A 23,077-nucleotide genomic window follows, 5' to 3' on the forward strand; every position below is an offset into this window, starting at 1 on the left:
CAACTCCACGCTGCCTCCTCCAAGTCCTGTGCCTCCCCTTCCTCATCTCTGCGTGTCATGCCGTCCCGCCGGGGAAGAAGGAAAAAGAGCTTATCTGACAATGATTAGCACAAAACTACTAAACTACCTTTACAAAAACAAGGTGGTTTTCCTTCGAGTATTGTAAGTGAAAACCTTCTCTATTTTAAGGGAGGTGAAAATGCTGCAAAGGTTCCAGTACTTGTGGTAAACTGTTGGACGCAGCCAGAGCTGTTCATTCATGTGTCATGAAGTCTGTGTTGCCTAAAGGAAAGTCTACTTCAGTTTAAATTATAGATAAGCCATACTTCTGGAACAGGTACTTCTGAATACTTTCCAGATAATCACAGATGCATTACAGCATAGGAACAGGGCCTTTTTCAGAAAAGGTGTGTTTTTATAAGCACAATATGCTCAACAATGTGTGTATATTAGCATATACTTCTGTAATTTATCCATCTGTAAGTTTTTCTGTCCAGACTGAAGAACACTCACCAGTGTCCCTTAAGTCTTTTAACCTGAATCAGATGTGGGGAAATAAATGATCTATCTCTTGATATTGAATCTTTAACTCATTACCTAGCACTGAATTTAGTCCTTTGCAGTAACACTGTATTTGATATAAATAAAAGTGGCAGCCAGGTGACGCTCAGATATAGTTCAGGGCAAATTTGCCCATGACAAATGAGCTTCAGAGAACATCCCCATTTAGAGATTTCTATGGCTGATGGTTTCAATGTAAGTGTTAGAAGAAAGGCAACATTCCTCCAGCCCCTGAATGAGAGGTATCAGACGGGGAAGAACCTGTTGGCACTGTCATAGCAGCTGTGACCTGCATGCAGTCAAACAGGGCAACTTCTGTGTCCTTGGACACAGTTCAGCAAACTGAAGGTTCTACTGGAGGTGTCAAACATTTGCTTCAAACCAGAAGCAGCCACTGAAGTTTTTGAGCTCCAGACCTCCTCTGCAGGTGATGCCAAGACTTGCTGCAGATGCAGAGTTCAGAAACGGGGAAGGTGTTTCTTCTCTTCATTCACGGAGACTTGGCTTTTATGCTTTCTGTGGAAAAAACAAGAAAGGGACCATGAGTATCGTGGGCTGCTAATGAATTTTTGAATTGAAATTTCCAGTAGTTGTTATTCTCATAGATTTTACCTGTAAGAAAAATTGCTCAGAGCCAAATTGTTTCAAAATTTCTTTTTTTAATAGGAGAAGCCTAGACTTGGTCAGGTCTCATGTCAGTGTGACTTAGTGTAGCTCTGTTCAAGCTAAAGGCACTGTATGAATTCATACATGCTGAGAAACCAACTTACAGTTCAGAAGTTGTGGAACAATTTCTCTTCTAGAAACACTTCTTACTCCTCCATCCATCCAAGACAATGTGCAACTATGTGTGGGGAAAGAGAGGAAAAAAATAGATATTTCTGTTGACTTGAATAGTACATCATCTATTTTTAGACCTCCAAGGGTGCATGTTTTGTGAACAGAGATTTTTGTTAGGTATAATTAAATTAACTTGCAAGGAAGTTACTAATTTCATTGAAAGCTAGAGATCCTCCCAATGCATGATTCATTATAACTCCACCTCAGCCCTGGCCTGCAGGGAAAACTAACTCCTTTGGTGAGAAGATAATTTTATTTTAATTCTCATGCAATCATTGGACAACTTCAAGACAAATGCCAGCTATCAATCTTTATGAGTGAATTATTGTTCTCATTATTAGGGTGTGGTGGAGTAAAGGATGTCGTACTTTAGTACCTATAAAGCTTTTTGGATATAATTTTGTGTGTAAACCATAATAAACATAAAAATCATACTTTATGACTTATGTGAAAAATACATTAAGACAATGAAAATTAAAGACTTTGAATAGCATGGGGGATTTATTTTTTTTATATAAAGGACATAAAGATTTATTTTCCCCAGCAATTCTATTCAAATTAATAACAGGGATTTTATTTTTTTTTCCTGTAATGATTTTCCCGTATTAGTAAATTATTATTTTTGGTCCCTCAACTCCTATATGCCTAGAAGCAATCATGAAAAAAAGATCAGTTTTCATTATTTGCCTCTAGTGTTGTATCAGAGATAGCTGAGCTTCAGAAATACTGGAGAATGCAGGGGGAGTGTTGACTGTGAAAGACATGAAGGGACCAGGCTTTGAAGACCCCTTCAGACTAACTACATACTGAAATGCAAAGCCCTCATATTATTGCTAGCATACTTGGTGGATTTTGCTAGCATATAAAATGTACTAGACACTCCTAATGACGATAATTATAGTTCTAATCTTGCCAGTGATTTACCTAGGCAGACATATACACCTATATGGAGCTCCATAAATTTTAATAGGGCTCCATGTGGGTTTGGAGGAAGAGATGGGGGGTGGGGGGTGGCATAGGTTACTGTTTGTGGTATGACCCTCACTCTGAGTGGAACTTGGCTGCTCAGATATGTACCGTTGAGTGCGTTAGACACACACATGCATGCATGGCTCCAGAGTGCATTATTTTGAACAGTGTTACTACATTTGGGTAAAGTTGGGGATAAATTAATTCTGTTGTAATACTAGTTGGCTGTGGTTTAGTTTCTCACTTTTCCTCTTCAAAAACCTGAAGATGAGAAGCATCACATTTTTCTTGGTTAATTATTTTAGATATCTGAGACACCGGTTATTTGGATTTAGCTTCCAATTACTTTTAATTTTGTTCAGGGTTTTTTTTGAAGTGTGACATGAACAACTCATCTAGGGACTGCATTTATGTCTTTTAACAAAGTACTTGATATGGGAAATACATTCTCATCCCTTTAATTCTGGATTCCCAGAAATAGCATTACTTATGAAATGGTAGTGCTGAACTCAGACAACATATATATATGAGGATTCTTTGAGTCCTCTCTGAATTTTTGGAGTTTCTTGTTGTCTTTCAGAATCCCAAAGTCCTACTGATTGTGTTTCTGAACTGTAGACTGGCTTTGCACTATGACATTTCTGAATTGCAATGTAGAAATGTCTACGGGTGTGATTTTGGGGGATGTCTATTTTTAATTGTTGTAAAGCAATAAAACTGTATATTGTTTTCTTTATTCATATTGATTGTTCATTTCTAAAAAACATCGGTGAGCTATTGTTTGAATTGCATAAATAGAGGAATAAATCATGTGAAAATAACTGAATAATTTCCAGGTATATGCTTTAGTTGTCTTTTGAACCACTACTTATTCATGAGATCTCATTTTTTAGTAGAATATCATATAAAAGTATTTTTTATTGAAAATTTAGACTGAATTTCTTTTGAAACATATAAACCACAAACAATGCTAAGCATGAACTGATGCTGAAATTCACTTCGCTATTAATCATATCTGGAAATCTGCTATCCAGGAAACATAGTGTTGCCTGCTTCTGCTACATTACATGACTAACAAATGCCGTGTTCTTCTTGTATTAGTATTAGGGTAAATTGAAGAGAAATGAGGAAGCCACAGCTCAAACTAAGTTCCTTTGATGAATATGTGTAAAGTTATTTTTCTCACAACTTGTTTTTGGTTAATTTATAAATAAAAGACAAGTAATTTTTTACATGCCTGGTCCTAGTATGGAGGTAGTACTGGGTGTTTCTTGATTCTCAGCTTATTAAAGCGTGGAAACTCTGCAGAATTACTTACTTCCTTGTCGTCTGGGGTCTAATGTAATTCATTGTGCAGCTTGACCAATTTATTTTTTATTTCTTTTAACAAAGAGGAATCAGGTCAAAGGAATTCAAGCTGTTTGCCTCAAAGCTTACAGACTACAAACCAAATAGTTCTGAAAACAGTGGTCTTATACTTCATTTCCCATTCATATTGTAAACATGCTGAAGTAGATCAGATCAGGCAAGGGGATGGTTTTGTGTTTTAAACTCTGTAGTTGGGAGGCATTATTGCCTTGCAGTCTATATAAGAATCCAGGGCATGGAAGTTGTGGCTTTAAGCCCCATTTGTTAGTTTGCTCTTCCTTTTCTAACTCTTACAATAGCAGTGGTTTGAAGACCAGACTTCAGCACTCAGGAGTACTAGGATTTATTATAAGCAATCACAAAGGCTTTTAGGGATGTCAGGTAGCACATACATGTTAAATGGTAGTAATTCTGTTGAAAAAAACCTGCCATGAAATTATTTTGTATCTTTCCACCATTTTTTTTTTAATTCAGAAGAATTAATAATATTCTTTCTGTTTCCCAAAACTACCTTTGTGATTAAATACTTCATAGTATATAAATAGTTTCTTCAAATACGGCTTTGAAACAGAATCTTTGAAACCATCCACCATCCCTCACCTAGAAAATTAACAGAGCCCTAGAAATAGCTAACACTTCTTGATGCTTGTAATTAGTGTGTCTTAGCTATCATTTTGTTTCACAACTCTGTAGTATGTACAACTACTGATGTATGAATATGTATGTATGTTGATGGGCCAGTATTTCAGCAAACCAAATAGAGAGCTTTAGGATCTTCAGACCTAATGAGTCCTGCTTTCCTATGAATTTATGGTTGCCAACTTTGTTTTTAATTTCTTCTCACAATTCAGGCATTTCTGAAGTTTCTCTCCACTATGAACTCTCAGAAGCACTTGCTTCAACTTTCCCGTGAGTTGAGTAACTTAAGCATCTCTGCCCTCTATGGAGTGATTTATTCTAATGATATATGTAGGAACCTGATTAGGAAGTTTGGGATTACTGTGCATTTGTCAAATACACTGAGAATTGGCATTGGGTTCAAAATTACAAGAAGGGGTAAAGGCACATAGATGATCCAGTCACATAAACCTCAGTTCTTTAGGAAATCAAGCTAAAAATATCCAGAAAGATAGAAGAAATACTATGTGAGCTTTTTGGCCCCTTTATTTGCATTAAAGAATATTTTCTCCTACATTTGATCCCTCTGATTACAGAAGGGCTGTTTCAGCTCTGCGCTGGTGCTCTGAGTATGCATATCTGTTGGAAAGTAGCTCCAAAGGACCCAAACATTCATTTTAGTTTACAAAATGTGATTTGATTGCTTTTACTTTTGCTTAATTAAGAAAATGTTTTGATAAAATGGACCCACAAAGGTAGGCATAAATACTGTGAAAAATTTGAGGCAGATCTCAAATGTGTGCAATGAAGCACTCTTCATAATTCACATTAAACACTCTGCAGTTTTTTAAAAAGAAAAGTAATATTTCAGAAGTACTAAGCATTATGCTTAAACCACAGATTCTGTAAAAAATGAACTGCATAAGCTATTAGCAACTGAATGCGTCATAAACACCTTAGGCAAGAAAATCAGATCCTAATGCCAAATGCAGCTCAGCTCCATCAGTCTACATGGAGCTACACTTCTGCAATTTTATAAGATAAATGTCTGTGCTGTTTTATATGATGAAACTACAGCTTGGGTGAATCCTCTTATTTTTCACCAGTGATTTTAATAAAGGCAAGCTCAATATAAATATTGAAAGACTGCTAGTATTGAAAATACTCTTTTCCCTAGTAGCTGAAATATGTGAAAGCTTTGTCTTTTCATATTGATTGTGACCCAAAAAAACCCCATAAGATTTGTCTATACCAAAACGTGGGTATATTTACTAACTAGAGGGCTCTAAACATTGTCTATAACATACTTTGCTTTATATTGCGTATGCAGAGAAAAGCTTTGTTGAGCCATGTCTTATCCCAGGTACTGGGACCTTCAAAACCCATTTTAATCTCAGCTGAGACAGCTAGTGCATGCTTGTCTCCCACCACTTGGTAGAGATTACGGAGTTAAAGAGGAGAAATGTTGCAAACTATATTCCCCTGCACCTATGTCTTTGACACACATCACTGTGGTAACACAATAAAAGAGCTGCATTTAATTATTTTTCCAGAACTCATAAGTTTAAAAGAGATAGGGTATTTATGAGCCCCATTTGTGCTCTCTAATCCACAAGATGCCAAAAGATACAGAACATAAAATGGTGTCTATTGGAAGTGACCCATTGTGCGGCTGGAAATGTTTGACTTGTTCTGCATCCCTCTCCAAATAAAATAGCGAGTATTAATTTAATAATTTAAAGAATAATGAAAATAAGGAGTGATGAAAATGTAATCAAGATAGACAATTAATAGTCACAGAAGTGTCATTTTAAAAACAGTTTAAAATATCTCCTGTGCTGCTCTGCTGTGTTTGTGGAATAAACCTACTTTAATTATTTCCTGTTCAGGCTTTCTTCTGTTTCCTTGGTTTTAGGAGGAGTTTACCTAGCAAAAACCAATGCTGCTCATTTCCTCAGTGGATTAACTGGGCAATGATGAAACAGAAGCTTCTGTCTGCTTCATTCTTTACACAACCTGGTGTTAAAGAGTGACCTTTCACCCTCAGAGATTTTAAGGATTAAGGATGCTTTTAAGTCTCGGTCTGGTTACTAATCCACCACTTTCACTTGATGTTAAATAAGCACTTCCTGATTTACCCTTTAAATCCTGTAAACATAATAAAACTGAGTTTAACCTTTACCTTAGGATTTTACCACTATCTTATGCTCTGTCAAATAAACCTTTATAAGAAGCAGGGAAGAGAAAACTAATAAGTCATGGCCTGATTTTTTTTCTTTTTTTTTTTTTTTTACCTTGGGATATGTAACAAAACATTACAATATTTTTAATATATTCAGGTCAAACAGTTGTTAGGGTGCATTGGGGTCCTTACACTGTGCAAATAATGGAATTTTTAAAAAGCATTTATAAGCCATTTGAGATAATGAAATAGATGTTTCTTCTGCATTCAGACTGCTGTGAGCAAACGATACTAGAAGGAGTTGAAATGGAAATATATTGAGAGAGATTTCATAATCCAAGGCTTTGCAACTTTCAAGAATAGCATTTAGCCTCCAGCCATTGCTTTGTAAGCTCAGGCTCCCATCTGGTGTAAATTGCATGTAAACTCCATTTGCAGTCCACGGACTATCTTGACTTACACCAGCCATGGATTTGACTGGGTTTTTTTCTGTGTTTTTCTCTTTAGGCAAGTGGCATCTGTGCTGAGGAAATATTCATTCATGGCTATTTCCAGTGGCTGTATTTAATAGTACAAAGTTATCACTACTCTCCGCCAGAATATTTCTGTCTGTGTCACAGCTGCAAAGGGTGCCTCCTTACCATTTATTTACATAAAGAACTTCTTACCTATGTAAGTAACTTCAACACAATGATTCCAGCCTGGGTCCTGGTCTGGAGACCAAGGAGGTGGTGGGACCAGCTGGGAGGCCCTGCCTGCACATCTCCAAGGGCTGGAAACTGGGGGCAATGGTACCCAGAGAAAGTGTTGGAAATGCCGCCTTTAAATCATTACAGTCACCACCCATCAAGTATTTTTAGTAAGGTTTGTTTTCAGCAAACACCCAAAATACCTTATTTCAAAAATTCTGATATCTGTCACCTTAGAGAGTTTCTGTTTTTATATTTCATAGCTGATAACAGTAAGTAGAGAAAAATTATCCTATGATAAGAAGTTAATTCCCTCTTCTGAGGCCCTAAATCATGGACCTTATTAACAAAGGAATACAGTTATCTATCTGAATGGGGACCTTGCTTGGCTTTTGATATCTTTTTGGGAATATTTATTTTAATTAAATTGAATATCTGCTTTGTATCTTGCAAATATCTGATTGTCTCTGCATCAGCTATTGCCTAAGAGGAAATAGAGATGAAGTAACTGCTTATACACGCATTTCTTTTCTTTCTATGATCAACAATCCCTTTGTCTTCTGCCTTAATAATGCAAAATATCCTGTTTCCTCCATGTATGCTAATGCTGCTCACAGTGGTGTGAATGATTCAAGTGCAATGGCTCCTCAACAAGTTTGAGGGACCTGTTACCTGAGCTGGAGAGGAGCCCTTGTCAAAACAAATTCTGATGTTTTAAAGGCTCTGAAAAACACCAGAATGTAATGCTGGGGCAGCCAACTTTCCTGGTGTCTGCTGGGGATAAGTAGATGATAGCTGGAGTTCACAAATGTTTTGAATTCATGGAACAAAGATCATTTGCAGCCTCCTTGGAAAATTACTGAGTTTACTGGGTAGGGCTGCGTTTGAGAGTTTTATGGTTCCCAGAATGGCTTGCTGTCTTAAGAGACACTTATAATATTGAACCTTTTTCTGCAGTCTGTTTGGAGATAAAATTCCTGTTAAAGGCAATAGGAACTGTGGCAGTGTATGCAAACAAGAAATAGGACAAAGGAGAAATTGTTAAACAAAGGAAATCTGATTTCTGGTTTTCACTGAAATTTGGGAAAGAAGGTGGGCAGGAGAAAATGTTTTTGTTTTATAGGTTTTTCCATCCACCACAGACACTGGCAATGCCTTGTTCATGGGTCTGTGCCAGAGTGGTCCTGTGAGCCACTGCCAGTGGGAATAAAACCAGCATGAAAAGAAGGCTGAGAACATCTTAAAAAAAGAATAGCTTTCCCTTTGAAATAGCCTCCCACAGACACTGCAGACCTGAATAGTTCACAGCAATGTGAATAACATTCCTCCCCATAAAGCAGAATTTGATCAAACTGAGCAAGAGCAAACCAGCCCTTGGCATGACCCCATAAGTTTCATGGGTGCTAAACCAGTGGAGAATTTGGTCTATTTGGTAAATATGGGTGGATATCTTTCTACATGACAGAGGTAAGTGTAAGAAAGCATCCCCCTTTATTCACCTATAGGACACGCCTTTAATAAGGGATCCTACATGCAGAGATCAGATGGAACTGAGTAAGAAGGGCTGAAAGAAGCTTCTTGTCACTGACTCCAGTAAAGCCTAACTTCAACTAGAGAGCTGGCCAAACTGCTAGCATGACAAGTCTGGTGGTAGAATACAGTAGAGAGTGGCCTTGCACTTTGTGGTGCATGTGTCTATGCTGAACTGACTCTGCAGTACTGGCAGGCTGTTTGTGAGACCTTCCTTCTACAAGTCAAGGCAACTTTTTGCTCAGACCCTGTTTGTCCGAGTCAGCGCTGCCTCAAGGTTATGGTCACTGTCTGTAGGTATGTTGGTGAAAGTAGGGTATATCTTGCTCTTTGATGGTTAGCTGGCTCTTCTAGACAAGCAATGCAGATATCTTTCATTTTGTTTTTAAATAAAAACTCCTTCCCAGAAGAGCCTTGGAAAGCCTGACAAGATAGTATTGCAACACCCAGCATGAAAGGAAGCCACTACATTTTTGTTGAAAGTCTGAACTCTTCCTCACTCCCCTAAAATTACCTAAAACCTTTTCCTTACTTTAAAATCTCTGACAACATATAACTTAGCTGTGGTCTGCAGTCTACCAGGAAAAGAACCATCTTCACATCAAACTGTAATTATTGACACTAGTTTTCAGCATGAATGCTAACTTGGACTTCTGGTCCTATATGAAAAGAAATTTGAATTATTTCTGCTCTTCTACCGAGAGCTGAGACTTCCTTTCCAAATCCTTAATCTGATTTCAAAAAGGCTTCATTCGGGACACCCATACACTTTGTGTAACACAGGCTATTGCCCTATACCCTGGAGTTTCTTCAAGTGAAGGAAACCCATAACAGTTAAAAAGCGGGGAATGGATTTATAGTATTGAACCGACAAGGTGGTTTGGTGGTTTTTTTTCTTCTTTGTTCTGCTACTACAACTTTCTTTTCTTGTGCTATTGCTTTTGTACTTCCTAATGTCTTGAAAATGGCTTATATGTGACTCACAGTAATTTATGACTTCGGTGTGTTTCATTATTGTCTTTTCTTGCTCAACTCTCCTGAATGAAAATTATTTAAAAATAGATTTTTCTGGATTCTGGTATAATATATAGGAGAGCTCACACCTGTATCTGTAATGCATTACTTGCTAAAGCTTTACATACCAGTTAAAGTTCCCTACCTCTTGGGTTCCTGTTATAATTAACAACATATAGAGCTTTTCATTGTAACTTTTAGTGACTTATACAAGGAGTTTATGTAAATCCTGTCTTCATGTTGGGAAACTGGGCCACTGGAAGGTGAGGTGACTTGCCTGAAGTCAGCCAGTGTGGTAGTTTGGGATGAAACACTGACTCCTTTGTCCTGTTCTCTGTTCATAAAGACACATTGCCTCAATTAACCGCTGATAAGCAAACCTGATTCCTCTATTCAGCTGATCAACTGCTGCTGTAGCACCTACAATTCCTGTTCTGTTGCTGAGGTTGCCTGAAGGAGAAGGTCCGCAGAACAAGGTCTGAAGGATTCTCCAAAGGGGACACTGGCGGCAAGACTAAAGATACTGGAGGAGAATGGGGAAGAGTAGTCACAGTGGCTGATTCAAGCCAGCTGACTGTAGCCACCTTCTGAACCTGATCTGAACCACTAACAGGAAAAGGGCCAAGGTTCGAGGGATAGCGTCTTGCTTCTGGGCTCACAGGGTATACCACAAAACTAACTTGGGGCCAGGCAGTCTGGGTTCATCTGGAGGGAAGAGCTTCTGCAGAAGTGTTGGGCACCCAAGCTACCATCTGCTCTATGGTACCAACATCAACCACTTTCAGCACATTTAGTGAGTTTATAAATGAAAGGAAGATGAAGCAATGGCTGAAAAAGCATTGTTTTGCATTTCTCTGCAACTCTGCAGTAGGGTAACATGGAGCCAAACACATTTCCAGTGTATGTATGCAAAGTACGCAACTGGGCCAGATACATGTCAGAAAAGATCTTAATCAAAGGAGTTACACAGATTGTGTGTAGTTAACACTCTTTTGGTATTCCAACAGGTCACTGTATTGTCATTAAAATCAGCAAGAGGCCCAATGGTCCTCTCACACCACAGTTTCCACAGAGTTATGCTCAATTTACATCCAAATAAACAGTAGAGAAAGCTCAGAGTTTGGAGAAAATCATGGGAAGGTTTTACTTTCTAATGTAATTGATCTCCTCAGCCAACAACAACAGAAAGAAAGAAGTGAATACGATATATTTAAATTCTGTAATATATTGGCCTGACATATGTAGTATTGCGCTGCATTACTTAGCATTTCTTAAACAAAACAAAACCTTTTATTGAGCAGTTACCATTCAGGCAGGTTATGGCATTTGTAGAGTAATTAGCAACTGTAAAATATGACTAACCAAATCATTATTTTTAACAAAAAAAAAAAATAGGCGCCTACATTCTTATGTATAAAGCTTTTTTTATAAGCTATACATGACCAGGGAATATTTTACAACAGAGCTTAAGATAGAGAAAATACTAATCAGGATTTAAAATGTCTGTAGTTATAGTCCTGTAAATGTTCTTGAAAATGAAATTAGTAGTTTCCAGAGAGGTGCATAACCAGGGAGGTGATGCAATGGTGCCAGTGGGAAGGAGTGGGCTGGTGGGAGAGCTACTAGAAGGCCTCAGGTGATGTGCAAGTCATCCAACACGCAGGAGACAGGCCAGCCCATTACTAAGACCCTGGGTCTGATATTGCTATGTGTCAAGGACAACGGCTACAAGTGCTGTGAAGGAGGGGAAGTTACATTCAGCTTTACATTGATGTAAAATAAGTACCAATTAAATAAGGCTAAGGTTTTTCATAGAATTAAAGGATTCTTCTCAATGAGAGTGCACTACCGATTTTGCTAGCACCTTACCAACTCCAAGACCACAGGGGTTTCGATATCTAGGAGGAGGTTTTTCCCAAGAATCACTCACTGCGCTTCTTAACGAAGCGCTCCAGATTGCTCACCTGGCTTCCCTTTAAATTTATGCATCTTAAAAATGACTTCAGCGCCAACCCACTGGAGTTGATCTAGGTTCCCTCAAGTCTCATGAAACTTAGCTCGTGTTCATCAAGAGCTTCTCTGAGTTGCAAGTCAGTGAGGTGTGAAATGCTTGTGGTTTGATGAGTCACAGAACTCTCACCATGAGCCTTAATTAATCAATCTTTGCAAAGAATTTGAAATCCTTAGATGAAAGGCTCTGTAACTGTAAAACACTTATTACAATGGCCACCATTTGTATTCATGGGGACCTCACTTTTACCATTCTTTTTTGTACCATCGCAATAGCTTCCCTTTCATGTTGAAAGGGGAAGAGCTGTGTAAACACGTTCACCAGCAAACATTTCTCGTGCTGGTGGTTTAAAAGAAACTATACTTGGAAAGCAACACAACAGTCCTTACAGCCATGTCTCCATGAGCTGTGAACTTCTCAGGCTGCAAACATTAAACAAGGCTGGGCTGGGTCAGGACTAGGATGGGAAAACAGGCAATGATGCTAAAGATTAAGAAAATTAAGTATCTGAATCCAGATTCTTCCACCGTGGTGCCCTCACAAAGCACTGGGAGCCCATGAACTGTCTTCATGTACCTTTGCATCGTGAATTAAAGCAAAAAGCTTTGTTCACTGTCAGTAAACTACCTCTTAATTCTTTGCAGAGTAGAATTACTGATTTAGCGTGCCACCAAAGCACAGGATGCTGCTTCACTGAAGGCGAAGAAATCTATCCCAGGCAGTGTACAATCTGCATCCTAAGCACAGGTATGCCAGTGGATGTGGCTGAAGAACAGGAGGAAAGGGAGGGGTGTGAAGGATGATGTTAGAATTATTTTCTGTTTCTGTCAGATATGTTTTTTATTTTCCCCACACATAAGATACTTTCCTTGGCTTGCAGATTGACAGCTCTCAATTTCACAGGTAGACCCATTTCTCCTAGTACGTGGACCAAAGTGGCTTTCAATCATCGTGTGCATTCCTATTCCAGTGGGAATAATTTAGAGAAAATAACTTGCACAAGTACTTAGAATTATGCACTGGAATCTCATCTCCAGGTTTGTCTTTGATTTTTCAATATATAAATTTTGTATTCGTGTTACAGATTAGATATTAAGGGAACTAGGTCGGGAGATAACTGACATCCACCAAATAGATTATCACATCTAGTACATGAAGTCTCTGAGGTGGAGGAATTTTTCTTGCTCGCTTTGTAGAACTATGTAGGAAAATTATGGGTGGAATTTGAAGTTGCTATTGTGTTCGTGTTACACAGATAACCATGTTTTCTGCCCAGATAGCCAGTGTGCAAAGGTAATACCAGAGCAAAGAATATATGCTATGTTGAGCTGCTGAATTCCCAAACCTGTTGGAATTTGAGGTTGGTTTTGGAGTTGATACCCAAGCCCAGGATACAAGGCTTGTCCTTTACAATCTGTATTTAAAAGTAGCTGGTGAACGTCATGAGAAATTTTAAGACATTGAAGCAGGTCTGGGTCCTGCAGTTGGCAAACAGAGACTACTGATCACATTAAAAACGTAAACATTAATTGGACAGGAGAAGGATAGTGATTGCTGCAATTCTCTATGCACCAACTGAAATCCTAGTTCAAGGACATGCTATTGCACTCAGTGTTGGAAACCAATATTCTGAAATCTGTTGTAAAATATCACAAGGAAAGGTCACTGTATAGATCTCACAGTAGGTGCGAACCTCTGTCTTCAGCAGTATACCCATGTAAAGGAAGTCTTGTCCATACAACACGAACATAATAATCTTTCTTTTCTGCTTATGCTATCTTCTGATCTTTTCAACTTGGCCTCTGTCCCACCTAGGTTTATCACTCACTTCTGGTGATGCCTGAAAGGTTTTTGTAAACATAATTTTGGCATGTCATAGGTGATCTAAGATCAGCTTAGTTAAATTGTAATTTGGTATTTCGGGTACTTGTGTAACTGGTTGTGCAAAACCTGCTCATCTAATCTGGTAATGTGTGTCTAAAATATCAGATGCAATAGGAAAATGCTTCTTGGCTGATCCCGGTGCTTAGGATAGAGCAGAAGAAGGAGGACCACCCATGCAACTTCCATATTGAGCCAGTGAAGAGCTTGGAAAGTCCGAAGCCACAGTTGCTCCAATTTCAGTGTTCTATACCCAAGTTTTAAGTGATCAGGTCATGTCCTATCTCTTTCACAGCTCACACTTGTATGCTACTAACAGAGAATAAAACTGGAGAAAAAATCTATTTGTACCTAGGGAACGCCACCATATGGAAATCACTGTCTGTTTCCACGCCTATAAGTTTCTTTCACCGGCTTAAAGAACTTCAGTGTCTTAGAAAAAAAGGGGAAAAATAAAGTCTTGTCTATGAGACAGCATCCATGATCAAGGTGGTTTGAGGAGGAACAAGGCCCTCTTGGGCTGCCACATTCAACAACCCCTAACATAACCAACCATGCCTGGGCTTTCCTACCTAAGTTTTTGCTGAAGAAAGTAGTAGAATTACATTTTTTTTAAAAAGTGTTTCTCAAATCCAAAGAGTCATCTGGATTTTCATGGTAGTGCAAGAGAAAACTGTAAATGGGAACGTCAAGATAGAAAATTAAAGAAAAATAGATTTGAAAGGTCTAGTTATGAGCTCATGGGGTCTAATGAAAACTTTTGAATTCCTTTAAAAATATTTGATTCTGATCATTAACCAGCCATAAGGCCTCTACCAATACCTTGCACAGATCCAAGACTTTCTTTCTGTCATATTCATAAAATTATTTTACTTGTTTATGTGTTTCTTGTGCATTTAACTTCCATTGTGAATTGGCTGCACTTTTAACGATCAGTTAATTTAGACTGGTAATATTTATTATAACTCTTGATACTTGGTTTCTAAACAGTAGTTTTTCTTATTTTTACATAGAATTACAATGTCTGAACAGTGCATTTACTAAGACTTCCTAGATGTAACAGAAGAGACATCAGGATTGTATCTCTCATAACTTTTGCTTCCATCTAGTGCATTTATGAATTATTACCTGAGTTTCTCAAAGTTCAGTAAAAAATTAAACTTGATTAATTTAATTAAACAACATTGTCCCAAGGCCAAGTAGCTCAAATGTTCTTTTTTTATTAAACAGTAGTTTCATTCACACTTTCAAATTACACTTTGTTCAAAGGTCTCATGAAAAGACATTTCTTTTTTTTTTTCCCTGTCCTTCTAAAATAAATGTTGAGAGGATTCAGCCTTCAAAGAGCGCATAGAATTTGAGATAGAAATAATCCAAAAGGATTTCCATGGTGATAGGAATATGGTCCAGGCTACACTTTAAGGAAATGGCATAAAAGCAAATGTTAGAGAAGTTAGATTAATAAGTAATCATTTTCACTGACAATAAAATCAAGTGGTATAGGCTAGACATGAGTGGAATGCATAAGTCTGCTTTAAAAATGGGCTGGGGCAAGCAGCATTTGGTCAGGTGTGCACAGGAGCCACACTTCAGTTTTGGGTCAACCTCTTAAAAAAATCAAGTTAATTATTGTTTGGAAAGGGAACAAAATGTATTAGTCTGGAAATGGAGACGCTACAAGAAAATATGCAAATGGTTAAGAGATGGAAAGTAGGAGCCTGCAAGACCACAAAGCTTCTAGCATGAAAGAAAAATAGTGGTTTGTTTGGGGTTTTTTACTGATATTGAATTTTGTTTAGTTGTATGAATTAAGTCACACGCAAATATTTTTATGGCTGCATTTATTCTCCATAACAATATGAATGAGCCACTGAATAATAACAAAGTCCCTTGTGACTGCAGAAGAAAGGTGATTAAATTATAATCACATTGGATTAATTAATCTATAATATTTGTTCTTTATATAAAAGAGGAAAATCAGCCTTCAACATAAAGGTTATGTACTCATGAGGTCTGTGTCTTAATAAAGAAAAGGCTTTGGGAAAAAAGCTTGACAAGCCCCCCAGATATGATATGTTGTAAATGTAGACAGAAGGTTATTACTGATATAAAATACATTCAATGTAATTATCAGCCACAACAAATAATCAGAGAGATGATAATGAATAATTAACATTTTTATTTTTCTGTAGTAATGTGTCTAATAGATAAGTGCACAACATTGAATTAATTTATTATGCTATAGCATTTTAGTAATGAAAACTGTATCACCAAAATATCTCTTCAGTGGTAGTGCAAGATATCAGCTTAAATAACTGATAAGGCTTATTCCTTTGTTTTCCCCAACCAATAGTACTGAAGATGCCCTGAAAGCAACCAACTAGCAAAAGGAACTGTAATAATCTCGAAAGAAAACCATAATAAAAATATAAAACTTATGACCTGATTCAGCAGTCCCAGTAAATTAAAAAATGCACATTATTTACAAAGAGGACCCTTAATGTATTATATTAAATTTATACACATTTTATTTTAATTTCTTTTGCTGGTTTTGTTACTAAAAAATACTGTTTTTCCAAATAAAATACTAGTTGCAAACTTATAAGGAATCAGTTACTGTGTCAAAATCATCTGTGTTCTGAATGAAAGAGAAAACTTATGCCTGAAGGATAATGTAAGTGTAGATTTTAATTACTTAAACCCAACCATTTTTGTATTGGAAGGATATTCTTAAAGTTTTAAAGACTGACGATAAACCTCATTTTATACACAGTGGGCTTATACATATTACTTTTAAATAACAAAAAATATTGTTTATTTTTAAATGGAATTTTTTCACCTGTGAAAAAAATATTAATTTTATTATATTGCATACAAAAGAGTAATCTGTACAAGCATCATTTCTGAAACCCTGGAGCTCTGAGCAGGCACGGCCCGTGCTTTTGAAACTCAGAGTGTGATTATTTCTTTTAATGGTCTAATAAAGCCAGTACTGTAATCAGACACCTAAAAGCCCTTGGACCTCAGCTTAGTTCAGTCTCATAGTCTGCAGCTTAGGCTTATTTCTAGCTAATACCGGTGATTAATTATGGTGTGTTTTACAGAGTATTGCTCATGCTGATAATATTGTACCAAGTAAAGCTTTTCATGTGTTTCAAAACAGATTATTTTTTTTCTTCTGCAGCACCTGGGGACCACAGGTAGAGAGAGGCAGTCTGTGCCCTGAGAGTGTAGAGTACAAATTAAAAGTGAAACTTCAGGGGTTAAAAATGAATGTTTGGGCTTCTACGGTTCAATCAACAAGAAGCCACAAAACAGAACAAAATACTTTCTATGACAGGCACCAACCCCTGAGCCTGCAGAGTTCGTGGCTGAAGTGAAACAGAGGCTAAAAATCTGAGCAGCGCTGTCCTGTCCTCCGGCAGCCAGCTAATATATCCCAGGCAAGGACAGCAATTCTTGCACTGTGTTGGTAAGTCAAATCTGAAGTGTCTGTCAACACCATCATATGTCTTGTTTTTATGTGATTCCTGCTTAACCTGCTGCAATGTGGTCCCGAGGATGTCTGTGAGAATGAAAGGTGGCTGCATGAACAAACAAAATAGTGGTGGTGCATATTTCAGCAAAAACAGAGGAAGACAGGGAGAGTATCTGCTGATTAGAAAGCCTTCTGTTGATATGGTTTGTAGGCCTGGAGATGCAACAGTCTGGTTAATTCTGCATGCTGTAAATTACACTAATGGGCCTCACCAAGACCAGCAGTTATACTTTTTCAGGATACTATATTGGCAAAAATGCATTGCAAGCACTCTGCTGCAGAGTCGGTGTCACCAACACACAGACCTGCTTCTGGGATTCGAGGGCACGCTTGTTTAGATATGTCTGAAACCAACACCTTAGTGGTCATGTTCTTGGTCAAAAAAGCCGTGTACAGTGGAGATAAGTGCAGAAAGCTTTTCCTGCCATATATTTAAGCAAGAATTTCCATCAGATATGGGTTCCAGCTGCAATGATGACTTCCTCTGGTGTGACATCAGAATGACCCTAGGGATTCATGTCTCAGGGATTCACTTTAATCCACAGAGTTGTCAGTTGTAAGGCCCACTGAGGAAAATCTTTGGATTCCAAAAATATGTCCCTTAACTGGGTAAATTTAAGAACCCCTATTTTAGGGGATCATCACCTGTTTGGGGAGTCTGCTCAGGTAGTATTCAGAAGCTCTATTGTCTTCAGTCCGTATCGCTCCTCAGAGCTCCCAGGCTGATATTTTTTATGAACAGCTCCATCAGTTTCTCCTTCTGAGCAATATTTTAGCATTTCTCTTTCTTCTTTTTTTCTTGCTCTCCAAGGTCTGCTTATTAAATTATTATGCAACAGTGATACTAAATCTTATCTTTTGACTATAGTGCACAGAAGAGGCAGATAAGACTTGAAGGGAGGGACGAACCATTTGTCTATCAGTAGACTATAAGAAGCAAGAGAAAGTGAAGAGAGGATGAATATTTGTAGCTGAGCAAGACAGTGCACTAAATGGCTTTTCTATTTTCAGTATGGGAGCGTAGTTGCATTTCTAAAAGCAAAAGACTTTTACAAGACTCTAAATCAAATCTGAAGTGAAAAAAAAAAAAAGGGAAAAAATATTTCTAACTCTGCCTCCAGCAACTTACTATTCCCTGCTAGCCAAATTCATCTCCTGTTTACTGAGTAAGGTATAGTCCTCACTTAAGAAAATTTTTGGTCATCTTATTAGGCCACATCATCAGCAATAGCCTGAGGTAGTTTGCAGGAAGTGATTTTTGGGTCTGTCTTCTACCCTGCATGTATGCCTGCATCTGGGAGGGGAAGTTATAAAGCACTATCCCCCAGGTGCAGAGGGTGAAAATAGACATGAGAGATTAAAAAAAAGTTTACTTTAAAATGGGAAGTTAAATGAATAAACTTTCGTGCTTACTTTTAATACAACTTCAGCAGTGGCTAGAGTTTACCTGATATAATGGCAGTGATTTGCTAATTGATTTGGTCATTGAAAAGGCTAATGACCCATTGGAAAGCAAAGCAATTCCTAATTCAGAAGGCCAGAGGATGGAGTGGGCCCATGTGGGCAATTTCTGCCAAGCAAAGGGAGCCCCTGTTTACATCCCTGTGAGCACAAAAAGGCCCTGGACTAGGATGTCCTCACTGGGGGCTGCAGGGCTTGAGCATTGGTGTTGCTGTCATTGCTCACAGCAGGTGCAAGTCCTCTCTGCGCTGAAGGGGACCCTCCTGGGGGTTCAAAGTACAATTTAATTTTTGTTCTTACTGGCAATGGTGTTTTTCCTTTCTTTTTCTAATTCATGTTCATGTAGAGCAAGGATTTCAAAAGAAGAGTTGACATTTAGTTCTTGTTAAAAAGTGGTTGTTTAAGCCAGATTGATGCTGAAGAATGACTCAATTCCCTGTTTAAAAAAGGTCTTTAAAAAAAGTATGCAGATTTATGTTTTGGAACATCTTGACTATCTTTCTATCTTTTCTCAAAGACAAATTAAAAAAAAACTAAACCACTTCTGTCATCAGGCTAATGGCATAGTGTCCCATACCCCCTCTAAATCTAGTTATTATTGATCAGCTAATGCAATATTTAATTATACTCGTAGGGGAGAGGGACTTCTTCAGTGTGTGATTCATTATCCCTTATGAATGGAAACTTCTCAATCTTGGTAGATAACCAATAAGCAAATGTTATTGATTGTTCTCCAACATCAAATAAGGATAATAAATATCACAATTTGGGGCTTGAATGTCACATTCAAGACAAGCTTCATAACCGTCCATTAATGAGTTTCTAATCTTTGACCCCCTTGCTAATGCCAGCTGTGGTCTCTTCTCGATCATTACAACTTCCCTGTCATCACAAAATGACTCTGCCTTAGATTATCTACATTAACGCAGGCTGACTACAGGAAAATCTTAACAGTATTGAATGAACTGTACTAAAGCCACTATATAAAGAAGACAAATTTATTTAAAAGAAAATTTTAGTAGAAATTAAAGAAATGGCAAGAATAAAGGGCAGCAAAATTATGAACAGGTATAAGAAATGCTTGTGTGAGAATACAAAAGAGAATTTGTCCTATTACTGAATAAACTTCTCTTGGTTAATCTCAAGGGAGAAAAACTAGTAGCTGGTGGCTCACTCCAAATAAAGGAGTTGACATTTGCATGAGAGGCTTTGGCAAGTTACCCACAAGAGTGCTCAAACATAACATAGATTAATCAATAATAGTGCACTATCTCATCTGTGGCTACTGCCTGAGATGCACTTGCATCTTATGACAGTGGTGGACACCGACTCAGCAGAGCCTTCTTCCCCCTCTTCAAACAAGGCCAAGCTCATTTGATTGCATTTGCATTTACAGTGGGCTAAGAAGTCAGTTGTGTAAAACAGCTCCAAAGCTTGTTTTAGTGCTTTGCCTGTGTCTGAATATACCTGAGCCCTAAATCCAAAGCTGTAATCCTGAATCCTCCTGCTAAGCAACCACCTAACTCTACAAGGTCTGCAGCTCTTCCACTTGATTTAAGTTCTTAGCAGCAGTTATAGGTTCACTTCCCCAGTCTATTCACTAGTGCATGCTCTGTCTCTGATCAAATCAATCCCAAATTTGTTTTTAAAAAGTTTCTTCCTTTCCTGGCAGTTTGTTAAAATTCGGTGGCTGGGGCAGAAATATTGGTCTGAAACCTCTTGGGCAGAGGAGGGATTTTCCTCTTTCATATCTCACTTCTTGGACAAAAGCTTAGAATCTTCCCTGGATGCTCTTTCAAGGTGTGAGCTCTCTCATCATTTTGCATACTTGATGGTTTAAAGCCAATCTCTCCCCATGCAAAATGTATTTACCTCTTTGATATGAAGTCCCACGCAGATGGAGGCTGATGGAGGTAGATGCCTAAAAGCATATTTTCAGATGCCAATCTGTTTGCACTGAAGTCTTTGATAATGCCTGGTGCTTTTCAGGAGTATCAAAATTTCATTTTGATAATGTCAAGTGCTTTTTCGCTTACCCAGCTATAGAGGAAATATAAAATTAAGGTGCTCAGCTTAAACTGGGAGAAAATAGAAAAGGAGTCAGCTACTGTCCTGAAAGTCACATCTACACAGAATAAGACTTTTGGACACATACTTGGAGGTCAAATGCTCACAGTCAAGATGCAGTCATCTTGACTTTTGACTACCTCAGACTGTTCAATTTGCTTTACAGCTAATAGGATGTGTTGCAGCTTTTAGGCCAAGGAAGTGTGAGTTCAAAATAAAACCAGATGACCTCTTCAGAATGAAACTTGCCATTAATTGCCTAAGTAACAAAATTCCTCCAATTCCCCCCAGCCCAAAGCAGTCCAAAACCCTTTCCAAAACAGCTTTCACCGAATTGTTTTCCGCATGTTTTCGGTCTGAGAATGAATAATTTGTCTGCAGCGTGCTTTCTTGGATGAATGATGGACTTTCTAGCCCAAGCACTGAATCTAGTTATCTTCAGTGAACTCAATGTCTTGTACTTTCATTAAAAGTCTGCAGCAAGTAGTTTGTGTAGATTTACACCCTCATCCTTTTATTGCTGGAAATCTAATTTTAAAAGCTGTCTTGGGACTCTGCTAAAGTGTTTGTGGAGTTAGATCCTTGGCAGGGTTTTTTGTGTGTGTCATAGAAAACCACCCCACTATCTCACACAAACAGCAGATGATGTACAGGGGATGCCCAGCAGTGGCAGAGTAGGAGAAATACAGCAGGGCAGGGCTGGCAGAGCTGCTGCATGGACTCCAGGCACCAGTTTTTCAGCATATGCCTGGGACTAACCCATGCCACTTTCTTTTTATCTTCACTGAAAAGTACAAAAATTTAACTGTCCGTTTCCACCCGTAATGCTTCCTTAATTACATCTTGCTTTTATATCTGTACTGTTTCAATGTGGGTTTCACCATGTGCCCATCATTATGGTTTCTGAGCTCTCAGTCCCTTGTCATATATCCAAGTGAAACCAAGGCTGGACTGACCTGCAGCAATGTCCTTCATACAAATTCTTACTCTTCTCTCAGTATCAGCCACAGCATATGAAAAGGAACCACTAATACAGTTTTTCCACAGCAAAAGAGCAAGTAGAATGTGAAAAGCTATTAGAGAGAGAACAGAGAATAAACCACAAAGTATCTTCCTACTCTTGTGTAGATCTGTGCTCCCGTATCATGAATGCTGTATTTGAGAGCAGAAACTGGAAAAGGTCAGAGAAGGAAAATGAGCAACAGAGAATAAAAGGAATGTTTACAGTGTATGGAAAATGGGACTGGCCACCTGGGAGGAATACAGGAGCTTTGTCAGGGTATGCAGAGATGCAACGAGGAAGGCCAAGGCCCACTTGGAACTAAATCTGTCAAGGGATGTCAAGGACAACAAGAAGGGCTTCTTCAAATACACCAGTAGTAAAAAAAAAAAGACTGGGGAAGCTGTGGTCCTGCTGCTGTAGGAGGTGGGTGTCCTGGAGACACAGGATGCAGAGAAGGCAGAGTTACAGAATGCCTTCTTTGCCTCAGTCTTTACTGCTAAGGCTGGCCCTCAGGCATCCCGGCCCCAGAGGTGAGAGAGAAAATCTGGAGAAAAGAGGAATTCCCCTTGGAGGATGGGGTTAGAAATCATTTAGGCAAACTGGATCCTCGCAAATCCATGGGCCCCAATGGGATGCATCTGTGAGTGCTGAGGGAGCTGATGGATGTTCTTGCTGAGCCACTCTGCGTCATCTTTGAAAGGTCATGGAGGACAAGAGAGGTGCCCGAGGACTGGAGGGTAGCCAATGTCACTCTGCCTTCAAAAAGGGCAAAAAGGAGGACCTGGGAAACTAAAGGCCAGTCAGCCTCACCTCCATCCCTGGAAAGGTGATGGGACAGTTCATTATGGAGGTCATCTCCAGGCATGTAGCAAAAAAGGTTATCAGAAGTAGTCAACATGGATTCACCAAGGGGAGATCATGCTTGACCAACCTGATAGCCTTCTATGGCGTGACCGGCTGGATAGGTGACGGAAGAGCAGTTTACTTCAGCAAGGCTTTTGACACTGTCTCCCATAACATCCTCATGGACAAGCTTAGGAAGTGTGAGTTAGATGCATGGATGGTGAGGTGGATTGAGAACTGGCTGAACAGTAAAGCTCAGAGGACAGTGATCAGTGATGTGGAGTCTGGTTGGAGGCCTGTGGCCAGAGCTTTTCCCCAGGGGTCTGTGCTGGGTCCAGTCCTGTTCGACATATTCATCAATACCTGCATGAAGGGTTTGCTGGTGATACAAAACCAGGAGGAGTGGCTGATACACCGGAAGGCTGTGCTGCCATTCAGCAAGACCTGGACAGGCTGGAGAGCTGGGCCAAGGGGAACTTCATGAAATTCAGCAAGAGCAAGT

Source organism: Phalacrocorax carbo, chromosome 5 (assembly GCF_963921805.1).
Source record: "Phalacrocorax carbo chromosome 5, bPhaCar2.1, whole genome shotgun sequence".
Lineage (NCBI taxonomy): Eukaryota > Metazoa > Chordata > Aves > Suliformes > Phalacrocoracidae > Phalacrocorax > Phalacrocorax carbo.